We start from the raw sequence: 5,634 nt of genomic DNA, 5'->3' as shown, positions 1-5,634 counted from the left end.
GAAGTTAGAAAGGCCCACAAAAGAAGCAGAAGATGAGGGCTGTGATGGGCAGGCCATCACATCTTCAGGAGGACAAAAGAGTGGGATGACAACCAGCCGATGGACAGAAGGGCCATTTCCACTCACACAAAAGAACCGTGGCAATGCAGCAGATTAACAGCTCTGTGTGGCCATTGTGAAGACTTTAGTCTAAATGATAAGATTTTACACTGTGCTGTGTGGGTGCTCTGTGTGTGCGTGGAGGCGGGGATGGAGGGGGGGGACATGCGTGTGTGTGTGTGTGTGTGTGCGTGTTTCTCAAATCCTTTGCACTCTCCCATCAGGAAAAGATGATCCTCTTTATTTCCTTCCTTTCATATGCAGGTATATACTCACTTTCTTCTGAGCCTTTCATTAATCCCCATTCAAAGGCCAGATGAGACAGCTGGCTTTTCAAGCCTTTTTTTTCGCAGGAAACTTGAATTTTAAATTACAGGGAAACTGCAAATCCTCTTTTCCCTCTACTGTATGAGACATTGCTTCTAAATGTTCTGTGTGAAACTGCATTTATGTGCCATCTCTCGTAGTAGTACTGTACAGTAACTGTACTCATGTAGCGTGTGTGGGCGGTCGTGTGTTAGATTTATCCGCGGACACCAGTCATACATTTGTATTTAGCTCCATCTAACGGCCAAATTACAATATCGCAGTCATTACTTTTTGTAGCTGTGAATGTTAAGTGTGAGTACCCGTATAGTGTTTGTCAATTTTTGTCCTAGCGATTGGCTGGCGACCAGTTCAGTGTGTACCCTGCCAACGACAGGTGCGGTAGGGTCCTGTTGGACAGTGGTAAATATCGGCCATGAAAATCAAGTAAAATTTACCTGATTCATTAAATTGGGTTGCTGTCCGCCAAGTAACACAGTAGAACCAGATTTCTTTATGTCCTCGTGGGGGTGCTAAAGGCTAAGCCATATTCTGTACGCGGTTTGTGTACAACTGACTTGGGATGTGCGATACTATACTTTACAGATTCGACACGACACTGATACTTTTTCTTGTACAGTAATATAAAGGATACCGCTACCGATACATTCTTCGTTATGGAAGCGTATTGCTGCCACACCAGGGGAAAACCCCCCACAAACCTTATCATGTAAAAACGTGATACTTTTTTTTCCTGGTATGGCAGCAATACGCTTCCGTACTTCTTGGCATTTTTTCCAGTCAAATTATTTTTACATAGGCAATTCACATGACAAATACTGGCCATTTATAATACATTTATTTTGTGCATATTATGTGCAATATATAATAAAACTAAAGTAAAATAACCAAAATATAACCTAAATAAATAAGTAACTTAATTACATAAATAAATGTGGATACAATAATGTACTTCTGCACATTCCTCAAACTCAAAATTTCTCAAAGACCAAAATAAAAAAAAGATCAATATAATACAATATAACTTTCATAACAGCTATAGCTGTAAAAAGCACTTTAGATAGCAACAACATAGGAATAATCTAACAAGTGGATTATATATACTATTATACTTAGTGTTACCACCATTATAAAATAAAATATGTAAAATAAAATTTGTAAATTATTCACTAATTTGCATTTGGACCAAAAATTCAAATCCCAGGTCTATAACACTCAAATAATACTGCCATCATAACGTTATTGAAAACATGTAAGTTTATCTTGAACTGAACAAATAACAGAAACAAGAACCACAAGAACAACAACCAAGAATGTTTAACAAAAGTTTCCTTATCCAAATAAACTAGTACAAATAATTACAAATATAGCTTATTCAAGTGTTAGATTAGTGTTCAGAAAAAGCAACATTTGACATTGTCAGGTTTAAGACGACGAAGCCTATCAGAGGTTGCATATTCAACACATATTGTAAGTTTTGCGTCAACTACTATTGTCCCTTTTACCTGTGTGTGAGACATCTTAAAATTATAATGTGTTAAATATACAATACAGGCATTGGCCATATCACTGCACTGGCAAAGGTAACAGTTTGTACCTGGAACTCTCAAACAGGGTGTTTTGCCGGACAGCGGATGGTGCAGGAGACTGGTCTTTCTTTGCTGCAGCCGGTCTTTCTTCAAGCTCACTCTGGCTCTGGGCATGTGCTAGCTTTAGATGTTTTTATAAATTACTTCTGTTGCCGCAGTATGCAACATGTTTGGAACCTTACACTAACCATCAATGGGTGAAAAATTACCTCACACCCAGAGACGCCGCAACGGGGTAGGTATACTAGGCAATTGCCGAGGGAAGGGGCCCCCAGGACAGCGCTAAAATTGGTCCTTTTGTCAACGACAAAATTACTAAACCTTTAGAAAAAACGCACACGGCCCCACTAGTTGTCACTGCCTAGTGTGTTGAGGCAGAGAGATGGCCAATATCGATCCATATAGGCCTAGATAGACCAATCCGACGTTGCCCAACTATGATCGACATCTTGGTCTATTCGAAAATTTTGAACAATCCTGACCTAAGTTTTGTCCAGTTAGTAATTCATCCCAATTTACACCTTGAATTGAATATTGGAAGTTATGTTGTTTGCGTTTGGATTCTATGGCAACCAAAGGTTTAAAACGCATTTTATTTAACTTTCTGTTGACCATTATAAGATTATGATCCGCTAATCCGGTAAAGGTATTATAAAGCCAACCCGAAAACTATTGGCCAGGGGTGGATTATAAAAACGTAAACAACGCATTCAGCTGTATTTTTCGCTCACAATGAACTCCCATGCGAAGCAAACCACTCACGCTCTTGACGCAGTATCGTAAAATGTCAACCCTCGCTCTTGTACTTGTAAGAAGATTTAAGGCATCAAAGACGTGCTCACTGTTTATCCGCATTGCTGAAACCCCCACCATACGCTTCCTGACGGGGTCCGATGTTACGACGGTGTTCGCTACATCAATCAGACGACGCAATTTGAAGCCTCGGCGCTTACCGACGTCTGACGTTGGATTGGTGTATCTAGGCCTTATCAATGATGCATGTTAACTGAAACCTCTATAAACACTGCAGTGACACGTTGAAAAACTAGCCTAAATGGGGCCTCGACCGTGGACAGCTTTCTGCAGTACGTCAAACTTGAGGAAAAAATAAGTGAGCGTATCCGACAGTCAGTGCATGCAAAAAGAAAAACTAAACAAGATGAAGGAAAAAGAAAAAGGGAAAATGTTAAGTTCAAATGTGTCTCATTATCTGATATTTTTTTAGAAAAGGTTGTGATGCCACTTTGTCCCAGTCTGTAGTCTCAGGACGCACAACCGCACATGACGTGTTTACTTCACCTCAAGGCCGACTCCGAGACACGGGCAATATCACTCCATACCAATGACACAAGTAACTTGAAAGCTCCATAGGCACTGCAGCGACCTGACTGCTAGTGGTCGGCTTTTTGCGGTACTTCTCATTGAGGAAAAATGAATCAAGCGTATCCGTCAGGGCATAAGAAAAAAAAAAGATGAAGAAAAAAGACAACAGCAAAGTGGTAAATTCAATCTGACATTATTTTTGAAAAAGTTGTGATGCTACTTTGTCCCAGTCTGTAGTATCATGCACAACTGCACATGCAGTGTGAACATAAAGCCAGGTGACGAAATATGTTGTGCTTCTCCCATTGTTTTTTCCAACGCGGATGTTTTGGTTGAAGTTCTTGGTGCCACAACAACAACTGCATATTCCAGTTGCATTTGTTATGTTCTATTGTATTTGTAGTTTTCTTTCATGATTGTGCACTTCTGTTATTTTAAAGATTTCTTTATTGAATGACGCTCTTGGTGTTTTGGGGCCGGCAGGGCCCCTATGGTCACTCTTTCCTAGGGCCCCCAAGGTGATGAAGGATCTGAATCTATATGAATGGCTTTATATTAGCCAACAGGTTCACCAAAAACCAATATGGCAATTACACATTTACGGACATCGCATAATCAGTTAAAAGTGTTAAGAGTCGGCGTGCCCTGATCTGACCATGGGACCAGCTGGAGAGGATCAGCCCTACAGACAGGCCCAGCCAGGGAGGAGACCAGCCCACATTATGTTTACATTTTGAAGACAGTATAAATGTGTGGGCTGCATATTAGACCGTGCCCCTTTACTGCCTTCGCAGGTCTCGGGTGAGAGCGTTCGCGAGGATGGAAAAGCTGCCCAGATCTAATCATTATATGATAGGGGTGTAATGGTACACGTGGGTGTATTAATACGTTTCGGTATGGCATGTTCAGTTCGGTCCACTTGAGTTCGGATCGGTCCACTTATTAGTGCGAGCTTACGCACGGGCGCTATTGACTGTTGCATGCGGGAGAGGAGAGTGGCGGCACAACAGTGCGAGCCAGAAAAGAGCCAGAGCTCGAAGGTCCCCCCGTACACTGCGGTCTCCTGTTTGGGAACATTCTGGCTGTCCTGTTAAAATTGCCGATGGGGAAAGGTACGTGGTTAAGTCCGAAAGTTGTGTGCCGACATTGCTACATGAGATGGGTGCCAGGTATGGCATTATCAATGTTTCTTAGACGAGGGTTAAAAAAACGTCAAACTTAAATAGCGAGATTTATCATATTGTAGTGTCTTCCAGGAACATGCCGTCAGACGTAGTTTAATTATCACGTTATTATTAATTCAAATACAACTGCTCGCGCTCTTCCATCTTCGCTGCTCCACTCGTTTGCTGTACGATGCATTCATGAACCTGGGAAACATCACAAATCGGCAACACACGAATCCGACCACAAACAGATAACCCAATTCGTTACAATATGCTGTTGAACATTCAAAGATTTCAATGCCTAAAAAGTGTATACAATTTCATAAAGACTTTTTAAAGTTACTGTATTTTTTTTCATTATAAAAATAGTTTTAGTGTAGTTAGAAATTATTGTAACTTATTGTATGTATTTTTTTTCATCACAAAGTGTATATATGTACTGTAATGACAATTTGTCTTTAACTTGAATACTTAGATGTGTCATAGGCTGTTGCTGATGAGTGTTTAAAGATTTCAGTGTCTTGATAATTTACAGAATTAAGAGATCTTTATTGTTAGTGTATTTTTTATTCTAGTGTAATTTCTTAGAATATCACCCGAATGGTTCGCTTTTATTTTTTCGAAAAAAGTACAGTTTATTTGACATCTTTTCAAAATAAATATATATTATTTTAAATCTGTTTTTTTTTTTTACCGAAAATATACCGAACCAAAGTTTCCAAAAAACGAACCAAACCGAAATGTGATTTAGCACCCCTACTATATGAGTTCTGAACTTTAGAGATGGAAAAGAAAACAGACGAGAAAATTCAATCGACTTGTGTGAGTCTTAACTTAAATTAATGGATACCTTCTTGAAAGATAAAATGAACATGCATTGAGTAAGTAGCTGTTTTGTAAATTGCTAATCGGGTTTATGCACTCGAGACCTGCAAAGCATTCCAACAGTGATTAGAAACGCCCCTGTTCACATCACACTTTGCTTCCTCTCTGCCATGCCGTATGCATTAGCTTGCCTTATGCGTATCTTTCGTGTATACGAAATGCACGTTTGACTCTGACGTCACGTCTGGTTTCCTGTCACGCGACACGGACCAGACCAATCGTCAATTAGGTACGGGGGTTTCAGC

Source organism: Filicampus tigris, chromosome 1 (genome assembly GCF_054856515.1).
Source record: "Filicampus tigris isolate MCC_2025a chromosome 1, RoL_Ftig_1.0, whole genome shotgun sequence".
NCBI lineage: Eukaryota > Metazoa > Chordata > Actinopteri > Syngnathiformes > Syngnathidae > Filicampus > Filicampus tigris.
The sequence above is the reverse complement of the archived record's forward strand: the minus strand, read 5'-3'. Positions refer to the sequence as shown.